The sequence below is a fragment of the Zingiber officinale genome, chromosome 2A (genome assembly GCF_018446385.1).
Source record: "Zingiber officinale cultivar Zhangliang chromosome 2A, Zo_v1.1, whole genome shotgun sequence".
In the NCBI taxonomy this organism is placed as follows: Eukaryota; Viridiplantae; Streptophyta; class Magnoliopsida; order Zingiberales; family Zingiberaceae; genus Zingiber; species Zingiber officinale.
This window is the reverse complement of record NC_055988.1, coordinates 18,857,894-18,878,101: the sequence shown is the minus strand read 5'-3', so window position 1 is coordinate 18,878,101 and position 20,208 is coordinate 18,857,894.

The window sequence follows — 20,208 nt, the reverse complement described above, 5'->3', positions numbered from 1 at the left end:
GACCAAATGATACCAACTATTAATTTTATTTGTCAAAAAGTTAGGTTGACAAGATAATAAAATTAATGGGTTAAAACCCTCCTTTTACAAATGTTGAATTTGTATACGTCCACACTAACGTGGCATACAAAATTCACGGTGTTATGAGGTGTTGGTTAATTTAAAATAGTATTGTTTGAGGAATCAATATTATTCTAAATTTAGAGTTCTGACCAAAAGTTATTTGTGATTCTTAGGATGTCTTTCAACCCACTGTCCATCATACTTCAACAGAATAGACTTACTGGACCAAACTACATAGATTGGAAAAGAAACCTGGACATTGTTCTTACTGCTGAAAGCTATAAATATGTACTGACTGAGCAGTGCCCTGATGCACCTACTGGTGAATCTACCCAAGAGGAGATTGAATATCATAGGAAATGGGTAAAAGCAGATGAGATGGCGGTGTTACATTTTGGCTTCAATGTCAAATGTATTGCAACATCAAGATCAAGATTTACCAACGACCTATGATATTATGAACAATCTCAAGGAACTCTTTGTCATCAAGATAGGGCTTCTAGGCAAGAAGCCATGAGAAAGATAATGACCACCATGCAAGAGGGTACTCTGTAAGGGATCATATCCTAAAGATGATGGCTTATCCGAACGAGATACGAGATCCTTGGAGGAGAAATTGATGGGAAACCCGGATCGATATGATCCTCCAAACGCTACCTAGAAGTTTTGAGCGGGTTTGAACTATAATATGAATAAGAGGTTTATTCATTAGCGGAACCACTGATAACTTCAAGCGTGAAGGATTATTTCGTCACAATGCTCAAATTCACTATCTCGAAAATGGTTCTACTTCTAAACCGAAAGGAAAGAAGAAGAAGAAACAAGTCGGTTCAGCAAAGAAAGTGAATAAATCTCAGAGTACGGGATTTAAAGCTGGAATGAAGAAGCCGAAGGGCAAGTGCTTCATCTGTAAGCAGGCAGGACATTGGAAGGCGGACTATCCTCGTAGGAACCAAAACAAAGGTATATCTCATACTCTAGTTGTTGAAACATGTTTAGCGGTGTTATCTACCAACACTGGTGTGTAGATACGAGCATGTCTGCAATTCCTTGCAGGGGTTCCAGGAAACCCGACGACTATCTGAAGGAGAAATTACCGTCTACATGGGCAATGCTACTAAGGTGGCAGCTGTTGCAGTGGGAGACGTCTACTTATCTTTTAGTAGAAATAGGAATTTGGTTTTAAGAAATTGTCTTTATGTACCCAGTTTTAGAAAGAATTTAATTTCAGTTTCTAAACTGTTTTTAGATGGATATTCAGTTTCTTTTAGTAACGATGTAGTTATTAAAAGAAATAAAGTGATTATCTGTTCTGGTGCATTAGTTGGCAATTTATATACTTTAAATCCAATTTCTTCCACAAAGCAAAACATGGAAATTTATAACTCATCTTCTAATTCTAATAAGAGAAAAGAACCTTCGGAAATGAACCAAGCATATCTTTGGCATCTAAGGCTTGGTCATATTAACTTAAGTAGGATTCAGAGGCTTATAGCCGATGGACTTTTGGGTTCATTAGAGTTGGAAAATTTTCCAACTTGTGAATCCTGCTTTGAAGGTAAAATGACCAAGAGGCCGTTCAAGGCCAAGGGGTATAGAGCCAAAGAAGTGTTAGAATTGGTTCACTCTGATTTGTGTGGTCCTATGTCTGTCCAGGCAAGAGGAGGTTTTGAATATTTTGTCTCTTTCATAGACGATTATTCAAGATATGGATACATTTACCTAATGTGCCGCAAGTCCGAGTGCTTTGATAAGTTCAAAGAATACAAGGCTGATGTGGAGAAACGACTAGGTAAAAGTATCAAGACACTACGGTCAGATCGTGGTGGCGAATACCTCTTAGGAGAGTTTAGGAATTACTTATCAGAGGCTGGGATTCAATCCCAACTGTCCGCACCTGGTACACCCCAACAGAATGGTGTGGCAGAACGAAGGAATATGACTCTTATGGAGATGGTTAGATCGATGATGAGTTATTCAGAATTACCAAATTCGTTTTGGGGATATGCTCTGGAAACAGCAGTATATGTTCTGAACTTAGTACCTTCTAAATCAGTTTCTTCTACTCCCATAGAATTGTGGAATGGGCGAAAACCCAGTCTAAGACATATTCGGATTTGGGGTAGTCCAGCACATGTGCTAAAACCAGATGCTGATAAGTTAGAATCTCGTACAGAAGTTCGCGTGTTTGTAGGATATCCCAAAGGAACAAAAGGTGGTTTATTTTATAGTCCTAAAGACCAAAAGGTCATTGTTAGCACCAATGCCCAGTTTTTAGAAGAAGACTATATAATGGATCACAAGCCCAGTAGTAAAGTCGTTTTAGAAGAACTTAGAGAGGACATGTCTACTTTAGTACCAACAGACAAGATGAAGTACCACAAGAGACTGCAACACGTGTCACTCATGATACACAACCACGATAGTGCCTCGTCAGAGTGGGAGGGTTGTGACAAACTGAAAGATTCATGTTTTGGGAGAGTCTTGGACTTGATCCGGGTAAACATGAACCCGATCCGATCATATGATGAAGCACTCCAAGATATAGATGCAGATCTTGGCAAAAGGCAATGAATTCAAATAGAGTCCATGTACTCTAATAAGGTTTGGAGCTTGTAGAACCACCGATGGTGTAAAAGCCGTTGGATGCAAGTGGATCTACAAAAGGAAAAGAGGGACAGATGGGAAGGTAGAAACCTTCAAAGCTAGGCTTGTTGCAAAAGGGTACACTCAAAAAGAGGGAATCGATTATGAGGAGACCTTTTCACCGGTAGCCATGCTTAAGTCTATCCGGATACTCTTATCCATTGCTGCTCATATGGATTATGAGATTTGGCAAATGGATGTCAAGACAGCTTTCCTTAATGGAAGTCTTGAAGAGAACATCCATATGAAGCAACCAGAAGGGTTCATTGAAAAAGGCAAAGAGCATCTAGTGTGCAAGCTCAATCAGTCCATTTATGGACTGAAGCAAGCTTCAAGGTCTTGGAACATCCGGTTTAATGAAGTAATCCAGTCATATGGATTTATTCAAAGTCCGGATGAGTCTTGTGTATATAAGAAGTGTAACGGAAACGTGGTGGTATTTCTTGTACTATACGTAGATGATATTTTGTTAATTGGCAACAATGTCAAGGTATTATCAGACGTAAGGGTATGGTTGTCCAAACAATTTGATATGAAGGACTTAGGAGAATGTGCACACATTCTTGGGATCAAAGTTATAAGGGATCGTAAGAAAAGAATGTTGTGTCTATCCCAAGCTTTATATAGATACAATCCTTGCTCGTTTTAGCATGCAGGATTCCAAGAAAGGTTTCTTACCTTTTAGACATGGAGTAGCTCTATCTAAAGAGATGTCTCCAAAGACATCAAAGAGATAGAGGACATGAAAGCGGTTCCTTATGCTTGTAGAAAGCCTAATGTATGCAATGCTATATACGAGACCGATATCTGCTTTGCCGTGGGCATGGTCAGCAGATATCGAGTAACTGGACAAGGACATTGGACTGCGGTAAAGCATATATTGAAGTACCGAGAAGGACTAGAGATTATATGCTAGTTTACCAAGCAAACGATCCGCTCCCTGTGGGTTACAGATTGATTTCCAATCGATAGGGATAACATGAAGTCTACATCAGGCTATGTGTTTACTTTAGGAGGTGGAGCCATTTCATGGAGGAGTGTTAAGCGTAAATGCGTTTCGGACTCAACCATGGAAGTTGAATATGTAGCGCCTCCGAGGCAGCTAAAGAAGCAGTATGGCTCAGGAGCTTTAATGGACTTAGATGTGATTCTGGTTTGCCCAAAATCATCACAATTTATTGTGATAATAGTGGTGTGCAGTTGCAAACTCGAAGGAACCATAAGCTCATAAGGCAAGTAAACATATAGAGCGCAAGTACCACCTGATACGAGATATTGAGGGAGGAGAAGTTGTCATCACCAGATTGTCATAACTGGAGAATCCTAGAATTCCTAAGGCTTAGCTTGGGTAAGTCGTGTGAGGGAAATGGAAGCTGATTGGTGTTGCACATTAGATATGGTAGTAGAGTGGGAGATTGTTGGATGTATACCGAAAGCCTAAGCTTTGTAAACATTTATTATGAATAAAGAATCACATTTGGTCTAATTGTCTACATTTGTTTGTAGTTGTTCATTTAATTTATATTGTAGATAACATAGTATGTGGTGTCACATACAGAAGATGATGTTATCAGTACCTTATAAATTATAAACAGTAGCTCACGACCAAAATGGAAAAGGAACAAACCATTAGAAGGTCGTAGTGTAATTAGGTATTAGTTTATCTTGACTATATAATTACACTAGTACACTCAAAGTGTAATGAGTAGGACCATTTGAGGTCGTTTCTTTTATACTGACTTTATAAAGGAACAAAGACCTCAGTTATTATGGAAGTGTGTGCTCTTAATCCTAATATAATAACAAGCACATATATTTGATATTTATTTCTTTAATTTATCAATGGGTGAGATTTAGTTCGTTGAATCAATAAACCCGATAAGTTGGGAAATGGTATTACTTATAGTGTGTGTTGTTGATTATAGAAGAAAACTGTGTCCTAGAGATACTAGGTTGATAATGTCCTCAAGAGGAGCTCATAAAGATTGTCATGTTAAACCCTGCAGGTGGACTTAGTCCGACATGACAATAAGGTTGAGTGGTACTACTCTTGGACTTAGATATTAATTAAATGAGTTGTCGAACTCACTTAATTAGTGGACATTCGATATCTTAAACACAAGGAGACTAACACACTCATAATAAGAAGGAGCCCAAAATGTAATTTGGGATTGGTGCGGTAGTTCAATGATAGTTCTCTAGTGGAATGAATTATCATTGATAAAATTAAGTTGTGTGTTCGGGCAAACACGGGATGCTTAATTTTATCGGAGACCAAAACCAATTCCTCCTCTCGGTCCCTATCGTAGCCTCTTATTTATAGAGTTCTATACCCACCTATACCCACCTTCTATACCCACCCAATAGGGGCCGGCCAAGCTAGCTTGGGAACCAAGCTAGGGCCGGCCTAGGTATATTATTGGGTGGCCGGCCCTAGCTTGAACCCAAGCTAGTAGGGCCGGCCAAAATAAATTAAAAAAGAAATTTAATTTTAATTTTTATTATAATGTGGAAGATATAATTTAAAGAGAATTAGAATTAAAATATCTCTCTTGTAAAAGATTTACAAAAGATTAAAGAAAGAGATTAGATCTCTTTCCTTATTTGTAGATTGGAGAGATGTTTTATTTTCTTTAAAATTATTCACATGTTAATAAAATTAAAATTATAGATATTTCCTTTTATTAACCATGAAGAGATTTTAAAGAGAAATTTTATTTTTTTAAAATTTCCGGAAACAAATTAGGAAGTTTTAATTGTTGATTAAAACTTGTCCTCTTTTGTTTTCCAATGATATGGCCGGCCACTTGAAATTGATTTGGGAAATTTTATTTTATTTCTCTCAATTAAATCAAGTCAAGGAAATTAAGGAAAATTTATTGTAATTAAATTTCCTAATTTGCCTAGGCCAAGGAATATAAAAGAAGGGGTGAGGGTGCCTTCATGGGAAACAACCTCTATTGTTTTCTCTCCCTTTTTCCTTGGTGTTGTGGCCGGCCATTACCCTCTCCCTCTCTTCCTCTTGTGGTGGCCGAATACTTCATCTCTCTTGGAGTTCTTGTGGTGGCCGGATACTACTTGGAGAAGAAGAAGAAGAAGGAGAGAAAGTTAGCATCTCTTGGAGCTTGGTTAGTATTTTGATTTTCTTCTTTGGTAAAGTTCTTCCTTTGTGGCCGAACCTTGCTTGGAGGAGAAGAAGGTGGTTGGTGGTTTCTCATCTTGGTAGATCGTTGCCCACACAACGTCCGAGGTTAGAAGAGGAATACGGTAGAAGATCAAGGGGTTTTTTCTACAAGGTATAATTAGTAATTTTTATTTCCGCATCATGCTAGTTATTTATGGAAATAATACCAAATACAAGAGGCTTATGATCTAGTATTTCGAATATGTTTTTCGATGTTGTGTTCTTTTGTTTTTTTTCTTTTCCTTGTGATTTGATTGTTCTCTTTGGTTAACCTAAAGTTATTTTAGGAAATTAAATATTAGCTTTCTATTAAAGGTTTTGTCTAGTCGGTGGTGGTTGCTCCCATATCCAAGAAGGCCATGTGCCTCGCCACGTCGAACCTTTATGGAAATTAGTATTTAATGGAATTAATAACTTAAGGAGACTTGGGTCGAGCGTGTTAAGTTCCGCAGGAGATCCAAGTTAAAACCTAAAAGAACAAATAGATTAAGTTTTGGATCAAACGTGTTAAGTTCAGGCGATCCAAAATTTAATTTAAAAGAACACATGGTAGCTAGGAAAAGGTTCAGACCTTTGTACAAAATTTTGTACAGTGGAACCTTTAGGTTTTCCGAGTAGCAACCATCAATTGGTATCGAGCTAGGGTTTTGCCTCCGTGTATTTGGTATTTAGTTTAATTATGCACATGTCATACATAATTTAGGCGGGATAATAGTAGGATGTGCTAACTTTGTGGATGCGGGATCCAACTATTATGGCTTTTAGTTAATTATATGTGTGATTGGACCCTTGGACATGTCAAGGGTAATTTATATGTGTGTGCATGATTGTATTAAAATACAGCAGGAGCTGTATTTTATTAGGATTTTATTTTTGATCTAGACACATGTACATTCCTTTTATGGAATATAGGATCAAAATGTAAAATTCTATTTATGTCGTGGATCGAATCTTGCAAAGCGTGGAACCTTCTAGGAACCGGAGGCAGTGAAACTAGGAGCAAGATGGATGCGACAGCTAGACCCGGTGGCGGTGGCCAAATATGGCAGCAACTTGGGATGACAACACACGGAGGACAATTAGAGATAAAAGCCATAATAGTTGAAAATTAAATTTTCTATTTATTGCTTTTATATTGTGCTGTGTGTGCATGTTAGTTTACAAGTTTAAGTAGGCTAGCATAGTTAAAATTCCTCATTTATAAATAACTAAGTGGGAGAGGGATTTTTAAATAAATCCCATGGTCTCCATTACTGGTTTGGTGATGATCAACACAGCTTCCTCTTGCTTCTGGTGTGCCCGTCCATCATGATCATCATCTCACTCTACTTCCTTTTTGGATGACTGAAGTTAAAGGCGTGTGATCTTCCCCAACGGAAGGGGCATAATCTTATTAATGGACTTAGTGTCAAGTAATGGTGTACACTTAGACACATCTAATAGTATCCTCCCCAACGGAGTCACTGCTATTATTTGTGTGACCAAATAATACCAACTATTAATTTTATTTGTCAAAAGTTAGGTTGACAAGATAATAAAATTAATGGGTTAAAACCCTCCTTTTACAAATGTTGAATTTGTATCGTCCACACTAACGTGGCATACAAAATTCACGGTGTTATGAGGTGTTGGTTAATTTAAAATAGTATTGTTTGAGGAATCAATATTATTCTAAATTTAGAGTTACCAAAAGTTATTTGTGATTCTTAGGATGTCTTTCAACCCACCGTCCATCATACTTCAACAGAATAGACTTCTGGACCAAACTACATAGATTGGAAAAGAAACACGGACATTGTTCTTCTACTGAAAGCTATACTTGTCGACCGAATGCCATCATACCTCTTGGTGAATCTACCCAAGAGGAGATTGAATATCATAGGAAATGGGTAAGCGAGATGAGATGGCGCGGTGTTACATTTTGGCTTCAATGTCAAATGTATTGCAACATCGACATCAAGATTTACCAACGACTTATGATATTATGAACAATCTCAAGGAACTCTTTGGTCATCAAGATAGGGCTTCTAGGCAAGAAGCCATGAGAAAGATAATGACGGCCACCATGAGGGTACTCCGTAAGGATCATATCCTAAAGATGATGGCTTATCCGAGCGAGATCTGATCCTTGGAGGAGAAATTGATGGGAAACCCGGATCGATATGATCCTCCAAGCGCTACCTAGAAGTTTTGAGCGGTTTAGTTTGAACTATAATATGAATAAGAGGGTTTATTCATTAGCGGAACTCTTGTCAAGCAGCGGAAGGATTATTTCGTCACAATGCTCAAATTCACTATCTTTGAAAATGGTTCTACTTCTAAACGAAAGGAAGAAGAAGAAGAAACAAGTGGTTCAACAAAGAAAGTGAATAAATCTCAGTCAGAGGATTTAAAGTGCAATGAAGAAGCAAGGACAAGTGCTTCATCATGTGAGCGGGACATTGGAAGAATTTGTCCTCGTAGGAACCAAAACAAAGGTATATCTCATACTCTAGTTGTTGAAACATGTTTAGCGGTGTTATCTACCGACTGGTGTGTGAATACAGGAGCCATGATCATGTCTGCAATTCCTTGCGGGGTTCCAGAAACCCGGCGACTATTTGAAGGAGAAATTACAGTCTACATGGGCAATGCTACTAAGGTGGCATTGCGATGGGAGGCGTCTACTTATCTTTTAGTAGAAATAGAATTTGGTTTTAAGAAATTGTCTTTATGTACCCAGTTTAGAAAGAATTTAATTTGGTTTCTAAACTGTTTTTAGATGGATATTCGGTTTCTTTTAGTAGCGATGTAGTTATTAAAAGAAATAAAGTGATTATCTGTTACGGTGCATTAGTTGGCAATTTATATACTTTAAATCCAATTTCTTCCACAAAGCAAAACATGGAAATTTATAACTCATCTTCTAATTCTAATAAGAGAAAAGAACCTTGAAATGAACCAAGCATATCTTTGGCATCTAAGGCTTGGTCGTATTAACAAAGTAGGATTCAGAGGCTTATAGCCGATGGACTTTGGTTCATTAGAGTTGGAAAATTTTCCAACTTGTGAATCTTGCTTGGAAGGTAAAATGACCAAGATGCCCAAGGGGTATAGAGCCAAAGAAGTGTTAGAATTGGTTCACTCGGATTTGTGTGGTCTATGTCTGTCCGGGCAAGAGGAGGTTTTGAATATTTGTCTCTTTCATAGAGCGATTATTCAAGATATGGATACATTTACCTAATGCTTGCAAGTCTAAGTGCTTTGATAAGTTCGAAGAATACAAGGTGATGTGGAGAAGCGACTAGGTAAAAGTATCAAGACACTACGATCGGATCGTGGTGGCGAATACCTCTTAGGAGAGTTTAGGAATTACTTATCGAGGTGGGATTCAATCCCAATTATGGCACTGGAACACCCCAACGGAATGGTGTAGCGAGCGAAGGAATAGGACTCTTATGGAAATGGTTAGATCGATGATGAGTTATTGAGAATTACAAATTCGTTTTGGGGATATGCTCTGAAAACAGTATCGTTCCGAACTTAGTACCTTCTAAATCAGTTTCTTCTCCCATAGAATTGTGGAATGGCGAAAACCCTAAAGCATATTCGGTTGGGGTAGTCCAGCACATGTCTTGAAACGAGATCTTGATAAGTTAGAATCTCGTAGAAGTTGGCGTGTTTGTAGGATATCCCAAAGGAGCGAAAGGTGGTTTATTTATAGTCCTAAAGACGAGAAGGTCATTGTTAGCACCAATGCCCGTTTTTAGAAGAAGACTATATAATGGATCACAAGCCAGTAGTAAAGTTGTTTTAGAAGAACTTAGAGGACATGTCTACTTTAGTACCATTCAAGATGAAGTACCACAAGAGACGCAACACGTGTCACTCATGATACACAACCACAGAGTGCCTCGTCGTAGTGGGAGGGTTGTGAGGCGACTGAAAGATTCATGTTTTGGGAGAGTCTTGGGACTTGATCCGGGTAAACATGAACTGATCCCGATCGTATATGAAGCACTCCAAGATATAGATCGACATCTTGGCAAAAGGCAATGAATTCGAAATAGAGTCCATGTACTCTAATAAGGTTTGGGGCTTGTAGAACCACTGATGGTGTAAAAGCCGTTGGATGCAAGTGGATCTACAAAGGAAAAGAGACGGACGGGAAGGTAGAAACCTTAAGCTAGGCTTGTTGCAAAGGGTACAGAAAAAGAGAATCGATTATGAGAGACCTTTTCACAGGTAGCCATGCTTAAGTCTATCAGGATACTCTTATCCATTCTTTGCTCATATGGATTATGAGATTTGGCAAATGGATGTCAAGCGACTTTCCTTAATGGAAGTCTTGAAGAGAACATCCATATGAAGCAACGGAAGGGTTCATTGAAAAAGGCAAAGAGCATCTAGTGTGCAAGCTCAATCGGTCCATTTATGGACTGAAAGCTTCAAGGTCTTGGAACATCGGTTTAATGAAGTAATCCAGTCATATGGATTTATTGAAATCGGATGAGTCTTGTGTATATAAAAAGTATGGAAGCGTGGTGGTATTTCTTGTACTATCGTAGATGATATTTTGTTAATTGGCAACAATGTCAAGGTATTATCAGGGCGTAAAGGTATGGTTGTCCAAACAATTTGATATGAAGGACTTAGGAGAATGTGCACACATTCTTGGGATCAGTTATAAGGGATCGTAAGAAAAGAATGTTGTGTCTATCCCAAGCTTCATATATAGATACAATCCTTGCTCGTTTAGCATGCAGATTCCAGAAAGGTTTCTTACCTTTTAGACATGGAGTAGCTCTATCTAAAGATGTCTCCAAAGACATCAAAGAGATAGAGGACATGAAAGTTCCTTATGCTTGTAGAAAGCCTAATGTATGCAATGCTATATACGAGACACGATATCTGTTTTGCTGTGGGCATGGTGTAGATATCAGAGTAACCCTGGACAAGGACATTGGGCGGTAAAGCATATATTGAAGTACACGAGAAGGACTAGAGATTATATGCTAGTTTACCAAGCAAACGATCTGCTCACATGGGTTACAGTTGATTTCCAATCGGATAGGGATAATGTAAGTCTACATCGGGCTATGTGTTTACTTTAGGAGGTGGAGCCATTTCATGGAGGTGTGTTAGCGAAATCGTTTCGGACTCAACCATGGAGGCTGAATATGTGGCAGCGCGGCTAAAAAGCGGTATGGCTCAGGAACTTTCTAATGGACTTAGATGTGATTCTGGTTTGCCCAAAATCATCACAATTTATTGTGATAATAGTGAGTCTTGATTGCAAACTCAGAAGGAACCATAAGCTCGTAAAGCAAGTAAACATATAGGCGTAAGTACCACGATCGAGATATTGTGGCGAGGAGAAGTTGTCATCACCAAGATTGCATCGGGATAACTGGCGGATCCTTTCACTAAGGCCCTTCGTAAGCTTTCGATCGGCATGTGGAGGAATGGGAATCGGATGTATGGTAGAAGATATGGCGGCTTAGTCGTTAGTATAAGTGGGAGATTGTTGGAATGTATCTGAAAGCCTAAGCTTTGTAAACATTTATTATGAATAAAGAATCACATTTGGTCTAATTGTCTACATTTGTTTGTAGTTGTTCATTTAATTTATATTGTAGATAACATAGTATGTGGTGTCACATGCAGAAGATGATGTTATCAGTACCTTATAAATTATAAACAGTAGCTCACGACCAAAATGGAAAGGAACAAACCATTAGAAGGTCGTAGTGTAATTAGGTATTAGTTTATCTTGACTATATAATTACACTAGTACACTCAGAGTGTATTGAGTAGGACCATTTGAGGTCGTTTCTTTTATCTTGACTTTATAAAGGAACAAAGACCTCAGTTATTATGGAAGTGTGCTCTTAATCCTAATATAATAACAAGCACATATATTTGATATTTATTTCTTTAATTTATCAATGGGTGAGATTTAGTTCGATGAATCAATAAACCGATAAGTTGGGAAATGGTATCACTTATAGTGTGTGTTGTTGATTATAGAAGAAAACGTGTCCTAGAGATACTAGGTTGATAATGTCCTCAAGAGGACTCATAAAGATTGTCATGTTAAACCCTGCAGGTGGACTTAGTCCGACATGATAATAAGGTTGAGTGGTACTACTCTTGGACTTAGATATTAATTAAATGAGTTGTCGTTAACTCACTTAATTAGTGGACATTCGATATCTTAAACACAAGGAGACTAACACACTCATAATAAGGAGCCCAAAAATGTAATTTGGGATTGGTGCGGTAGTTCAATGATAGTTCTCTAGTGGAATGAATTATCATTGATAAAATTAAGTTGTGTGTTCGAGGCGAACACGGGATGCTTAATTTTATCGGGAGACCAAACCAATTCCTCCTCTCGGTCCCTATCGTAGCCTCTTATTTATGAGGTCTATACCCACCTACCCACCTTCATACCCAAGTAGGGGGCCGGCTAGCCAAGCTGACTAGGGTGGGTTGAAGTGTGGTGGCCCTAACAGAACCCAAGCTAGTAGGGCCGACCAAAATAAATTAAAAAGAAATTTAATTTTAATTTTATTATAATGTGGAAGATATAATTTAAAGAGAATTAAAATAAAATATCTCTCTTGTAAAAGATTTACAAAGATTAAAGAAAGATTAGATCTCTTTCCTTATTTATAGATTGGAGATGTTTTATTTTCTCTTTAAAATTATTCACATGTTAATAAAATTAAAATTATAGATATTCCTTTTATTAACCATGAAGAGATTTTAAAGAGAAATTTTATTTTTAAAATTTCGGAAGCAAATAGGAAGTTTTAATTGTTGATTAAACTTGTCCTCTTGTTTTCGATGATATGTTGACCACTTGAAATTGATTTGGGAAATTTTATTTTATTTCTCTCAATTAAATCAAGTCAAGAAATTAAGAAAATTTATTGTAATTAAATTTCCTAATTTGCCTAGGCCAAGGAATATAAAAGAAGGGTGAGGTGCCTTCATGAGAAACAACCTCTATTGTTTTCTCTCCTTTTTCCTTGGTGTTGTGGCGGCCATTACCCTCTCCCTCTCTTCCTCTTGTGGTGGCGATACTTCATCTCTCTTGGAGTTCTTGTGGTGGCGGATACTACTTGGAGAAGAAGAAGAAGAAGGAGAGAGTTAGCATCTCTTGGAGCTTGGTTGGTATTTTGATTTTCTTCTTTGGTGAAGTTCTTCCTTTGTGGCGAACCTTGCTTGGAGGAGAAGAAGGTGGTTGGTGGTTTCTCATCTTGGTAGATCGTTGCCCACACAACGTCCGAGGTTAGAAGAGGAATACGGTAGAAGATCAAGGGTTTTTCTAGGTAATTAGTAATTTTTATTTCCGCATCATGCTAGTTATTTATGAAATAATACCAAATACAAGAGCTTACGATCTAATTTCGAATATGTTTTCGATGTTGTGTTCTTTTGTTTTCTTTCTTTTCCTTGTGATTTGATTGTTCTCTTTGGTTAACCTAAGTTATTTGGAAATTAAATATTAGCTTTCTATTAAAGGTTTTGTCTAGTCGGGTGGTGGTTGCTCCCGTATCTAAGAAGGCCATGTGCCTCGCCACTGGGAACCTTTTATGGAAATTGGTATTTAATGGAATTAATAACCAAAGAGACTTGGGTCGAGCGTGTTAAGTTCGCAGGAGATCCAAGTTAAAACCTAAAGAACAAATAGATTAAGTTTTGGATCGAAGCGTGTTAAGTTGCAGGCGATCAAAATTTAATTTAAAAGAACACATGGTAGCTAGGAAAAGGTTCAGACCTTTGTACAAAATTTTTTATCAAATTGGAACCTATAGGTTTTCAGTAGCAACCATCATTTGATAATTGGGAGGAACTAGATGGAATAGAATGTAGGAAGGGTTGTTGGAATGTATCTTGAAAGCCTAAGCTTTGTAAACATTTATTATGAATAAAGAATCACATTGGTCTAATTGTCTACATTTGTTTGTAGTTGTTCATTTAATTTATATTGTAGATAACATAGTATGTGGTGTCACATGCAGAAGATGATGTTATCGGTACCTTATAAATTATAAGCGGTAACTCACGACCAAAATGGAAAGGAACAAACCATTAGAAGGTCGTAGTGTAATTAGGTATTAGTTTATCTTGACTATATAATTACACTAGTACACTCAGAGTGTAATGAGTAGGACCATTTGAGGTCGTTTCTTTTATCTTGACTTTATAAGAACAAAGACCTCGGTTATTATGGAAGTGTGTGCTCTTAATCCTAATATAATAACAAGCACATATATTTGATATTTATTTCTTTAATTTATCAATGGGTGAGATTTAGTTCGTTGAATCAATAAACCCGATAAGTTGGAAATGGTATTACTTATAGTGTGTGTTGTTGATTATAGAAGGAAGCTGTGTCCTAGAGATACTAGGTTGATAATGTCCTCAAGAGGAGCTCGTAAAGATTGTCATATTAAACCCTGCAGGTGGACTTAGTCCGACATGACAATAAGGTTGAGTGGTACTACTCTTGGACTTAGATATTAATTAAATGAGTTATCGGTAACTCACTTAATTAGTGGACATTCGATATCTTAAACACGAGGAGACTAACACACTAATGAAGGAGCCAAAATGTAATTTGGGATTGGTGCGGTAGTTCAATGATAGTTCTCTAGTGGAATGAATTATCATTGATAAAATTAAGTTGTGTGTTAAGGGCGAACATGTTAATTTTATCGGAGACCAAAACCAATTCCTCCTCTCGGTCCCTATCGTAGCCTCTTATTTATAGAGTTCTATGCCCACCTATACCCACCTTCTATACCCACCCAGTAGGGGTAGGCCAGCTAGCTTGGGACAAGCTAGGCCTAGGTATATTGGGGTGGCCGACCCTAACGAACCCAAGCTAGTAGGGCTGACAAAATAAATTAAAAAGAAATTTAATTTTAATTTTATTATAATGTGGAAGATATAATTTAAAGAAATTAAATTAAAATATCTCTCTTGTAAAAGATTTACAAAGATTAAAGAAATTAGATCTCTTTCCTTATTTATAGATTGGAGAGATGTTTTATTTTCTCTTTAAAATTATTCACATATTAATAAAATTAAAATTATAGATATTCCTTTTATTAACCATGAAGAGATTTTAAAGAAATTTTATTTTTAAAATTTCCGGAAACAAATTAGGAAGTTTTAATTGTTGATTAAAACTTGTCCTCTTGTTTTCAATGATATGACCACTTGAAATTGATTTGGGAAATTTTATTTTATTTCTCTCAATTAAATCAAGTCAAGGAAATTAAGGAAAATTTATTGTAATTAAATTTCCTAATTTGCCTAGGCGAGAATATAAAAGAAGGGGTGAGGGTGCCTTGGGAAACAACCTCTATTGTTTTCTCTCCTTTTTTCCTTGGTGTTGCCGGCCATTACCCTCTCCCTCTCTTCCTCTTGTGGTGGCGAATACTTCATCTCTCTTGGAGTTCTTGTGGTGGCGGATACTACTTGGAAGAAGAAGAAGAAGAAGGAAAGTTAGCATCTCTTGGAGCTTGGTTAGTATTTTGATTTTCTTCTTTGGTAAAGTTCTTCCTTTGTGGCGAACCTTGCTTGGAGGAGAAGAAGGTGGTTGGTGGTTTCTCATCTTGGTAGATCGTTGCCCACACAGCGTCCGAGGTTAGAAGAGGAATACGGTAGAAGATCAAGAGGTTTTTCTACAAGGTATAATTAGTAATTTTTATTTCCGCATCATGCTAGTTATTTATGGAAATAATACCAAATACAAGAGGCTTATGATTCTAGTATTTCGAATATGTTTTTCGATGTTGTGTTCTTTTGTTTTCTTTTTCCTTGTGATTTGATTGTTCTCTTTGGTTAACCTAAAGTTATTTTGGAAATTAAATATTAGCTTTCTATTAAAGGTTTTGTCTAGTCGGTGGTGGTTGCTCCCATATCCAAGGCCATGTGCCGCCATGCACGTCGATCTTGGGAACCTTTTATGGAGTGGTATTTAATGGATTAATAACAAGGAGACTTAGGTCGAGCGTGTTAAGTTCCGCGAGATCCAAGTTAAAACCTAAAGAACAAATAGATTAAGTTTTGGATCAAGCGTGTTAAGTTCAGAGGCGATCAAAATTTAATTTAAAAGCACACATGGTAGCTAGGAAAAGGTTCAGACCTTTGTACAAAATTTTATGCAGTGGAACCTTTAGGTTTCAGAGTAGCAACCAACAATTGGTATCGAGCTAGGGTTTGCCCTCTATGTATTTGGTATTTAGTTTAATTATGCACATGTCATACATAATTTAGGCGGGATAATAGTAGGATGTGCTAACTTTGTGGATCGGGATCAACTATTATGGCTTTTAGTTAATTATATGTGTGATTGGACCCTTGGACATGTCAAGGTAATTTATATGTGTGTGCATGATTGTATTAAAATCTGGAGGCTGTATTTAGTTTATTAGGATTTTATTTTGATCTAGATATACGTTCCTTTTATGGAATATAGGATCAAAATGTAAATTCTATTTATGTAATGGGATCAAATCTTGCAAGCGTGGAACCTTCAAGGACGAGGCTCAGTGAAACTAGGAGCAAGATGGATCTGACTGACTGAACCGATGGCGGTGGCCAAATATGGCGGACTTGGGATGACACGGAGGACAATTAGAGATAAAGCCATAATAGTTGAAATTAAATTTTCTATTTATTGCTTTTAATATTGTCTGTGTGTGCATGTTAGTTTACAAGTTTAAGTAGGCTAGCATAGTTAAAATTCCTCATTTATAAATAACTAAGTGGGAGAGGTTTTTAAATAAATCCCATGGTCTCCATTCTTGGTTTGTAAGTGATGCAAACAAGCTTGCGCGTTGGCTCTGAGTGCCTTCCTCCATAGCGAATGAGCTTGTTTGCGGATCACTAGAAACAGACTTCCATTTTGGATGACTATAGGAAGTTAATTAGGCGTGTGATCTTCCCCAGCGGAAGGGCATAATCTTATTAATGGACTTAGTGTCAGTAATGGTATACATAGACACATCTAATAGTATCCTCCCTAGCGGAGTCCTTTCATGTTGTGTGATAAAATAGCTATTAATTTTATTTGTCAAAAGTTAGGTTGACAAGATAATAAAATTAATGGGTTAAAACCCTCCTTTACAAATGTTGAATTTGTATCGTCCACACTAACGTGGCATACAAATTCACGGTGTTATGAGGTGTTGGTTAATTTAAAATAGTATTGTTTGAGGAATCAATATTATTCTAAATTTAGAGTTCGACCAAAGTTATTTGTGATTCTTGGGATGTCTTTCAACCTATGTCCATCATACTTCAACAGAATAGACTTCTTGGACCAAACTACATAGATTGGAAAAGAAACTGGACATTGTTCTTCTTCTAAAGGCTATAAATATGTCTTGTTGACGGTGCTGCACCTCTTGGTGAATCTACCCAAGAGGAGATTGAATATCATGGGAAATGGGTAAGCGAGATGAGATGGCGCGGTGTTACATTTTGGCTTCAATGTCAAATGTATTGCAACATCGGCATCATTTACCAACGACCTATGATATTATGAACAATCTCAAGGAACTCTTTGGTCGTCAAGATGGGGCTTCTAGGCAAGAAGCCATGAGAAGATAATGGCGACCACCATGCAGAGGGGGACTCATGAGATCATATCCTAAAGATGATGGCTTATCGGCAGATACTGATCCTTGGAGGAGAAATTGATGGGAAACCCGGATCGATATGATCCTCCCAACGCTAAGTTTTGGCGGTTTCGCTGAACTATAATATGAATAAGAGGGTTTATTCATTAAGCGGAACTCTTGTCAAGCAGCAGAAGGATTATTTCGTCACAATGCTCAAATTCACTATCTTGAAAATGGTTCTACTTCTAAGCAGAAAGAAGAAGAAGAAGAAACAATTTGGTTCAATAGAAAGTGAATAAATCTCAGTCTGAGTTTAAAGGCTGCAATGAAGAAGCAGAAGGACAAGTGCTTCATCATGGCAGCGAGGACATTGGAGCGGAGTGTCCTCGTGGGAACCAAAACAAAGGTATATCTCATACTCTAGTTGTTGAAACATGTTTAGCGGTGTTATCTACCATTACCTGGTGTGTAGATACAGGAGTGCAATTCCTTGCAGGGGTTCGAGGAAACCCGACGACTATTTGAAGGAGAAATTACCGTCTACATGGGCAATGCTACTAAGGTGGCGGTTGTTGCGATGGGAGGCGTCTACTTATCTTTTAGTAGAAATAGGAATTTGGTTTAAGAAATTGTCTTTATGTACCAGTTTTAGAAAGAATTTAATTTCGGTTTCTAAACTGTTTTTAGATGGATATTAGGTTTCTTTTAGTAACGATGTAGTTATTAAAAGAAATAAAGTGATTATCTGTTACGGTGCATTAGTTGGCAATTTATATACTTTAAATCAATTTCTTCCACAAAGCAAAACATGGAAATTTATAACTCATCTTCTAATTCTAATAAGAGAAGAAATGAATCAGGCATATCTTTGGCATCTAAGGCAGTCGTATTAACAAAGTAGGATTCGGAGGCTTATGGAGTGGACTTTTGGGTTCATTAGAGTTGGAAAATTTTCCAACTTGTGAATCTGCTTTGAAGGTAAAATGACCAAGAGGCAGGCCAAGGGGTATAGAGCCAAGAAGTGTTAGAATTGGTTCACTCGGATTTGTGTGGTCCTATGTACATCCAGGCAAGAGGAGGTTTGAATATTTTGTCTCTTTCATGGGCGATTATTCAAGATATGGATACATTACCTAATGCGCCGCACGAGTGCTTTGATAAGTTCCAAGAATACAAGGGTGATGTGGAGAAGCGACTAGGTAAAGTATCAAGACACTACGTGTCGTGGTGAATACCTCTTAGGAGGTTTAGGAATTACTTATCGGAGGTGAGTTCAATCCAATTATGCACTGGAACACTAGCAGGAATGGTGTGGCGAGCAGAGGAATAGGACTCTTATGGAAATGGTTAGATCGATGATGAGTTATTGAGACAATTCGTTTTGGGGATATGCTCTGGAAGCGACATTGTTGAACTTAGTACCTTCTAAATCGGTTTCTTCTACTCCCATAGAATTGTGGAATGGCGAAAACCAGTCTAAGACATATTCGGTTGGGGTAGTCCACAGTGTCTTGAAACGAGATCTTGATAAGTTAGAATCTCGTCGAAGTTCGCGTGTTTGTAGGATATCCCAAAGGAGCGAAAGGTGGTTTATTTTATAGTCCTAAACAGAAGGTCATTGTTAGCACCAATGCCGATTTTTAGAAGACTATATAATGGATCATAAGCAATGGTAAAGTTGTTTTAGAAGAACTTAGAGAGGACATGTCTACTTTAGTACCAATTACAAGATGAAGTACCACAAGAGGCTGCAACACGTGTCACTCATGATACAACCACAGATAGTGCCTCGTAGTAGTGGGAGGGTTGTGAGGCGACTGAAGATTCATGTTTTTGGGAGGTCTTGGACTTGATCCGGATAAACATGAAGTTACATGATGAAGCACTCCAAGATATAGATCGACATCTTGGCAAAGGCAATGAATTCTGAAATAGAGTCCATGTACTCTAATAAGGTTTGGAGCTTGTAGAACCACACGATGGTGTAAAAGCCGTTGGATGCAAGTGGATCTACAAAGGAAAAGAGGACAGACGGAAGGTAGAAACCTTGAAGCTAGGCTTGTTGCAAAGGGTACACTCGAAAGAGAATCGATTATGAGGAGACCTTTTCACGGTAGCCATGCTTAAGTCTATCAGGATACTCTTATCCATTCTTTGCTCGTATGGATTATGAGATTTGGCAAATGGATGTCAAGCGACTTTCCTTAATGGAAGTCTTGAAGAGAACATCCATATAAAGCAACGGAAGGGTTCATTGAAAAGGCAAAGAGCATCTAGTGTGCAACTCAATCGGTCCATTTATGGACTGAACAAAGCTTCAGGTCTTGGAACATCCGGTTTAATGAAGTAATCGATCATATGGATTTATTCAAAGTCGGGATGAGTCTTGTGTATATATAAGAATTATTTGAAGCGTGGTGGTATTTCTTGTACTATCGTAGATGATATTTTGTTAATTGGCAACAATGTCAGGGTATTATCGGGCGTAAAGGTATGGTTGTCCAAACAATTTGATATGAAGGACTTAGGAGAATGTGCACACATTCTTGGGATCGAGATTATAAGGATCGTAAGAAAAGAATGTTGTGTCTATCCCAAGCTTCATATATAGATACAATCCTTGCTCGTTTTAGGGATTCCAAGAAAGGTTTCTTACCTTTTAGACATGGAGTAGCTCTATCTAAAGAG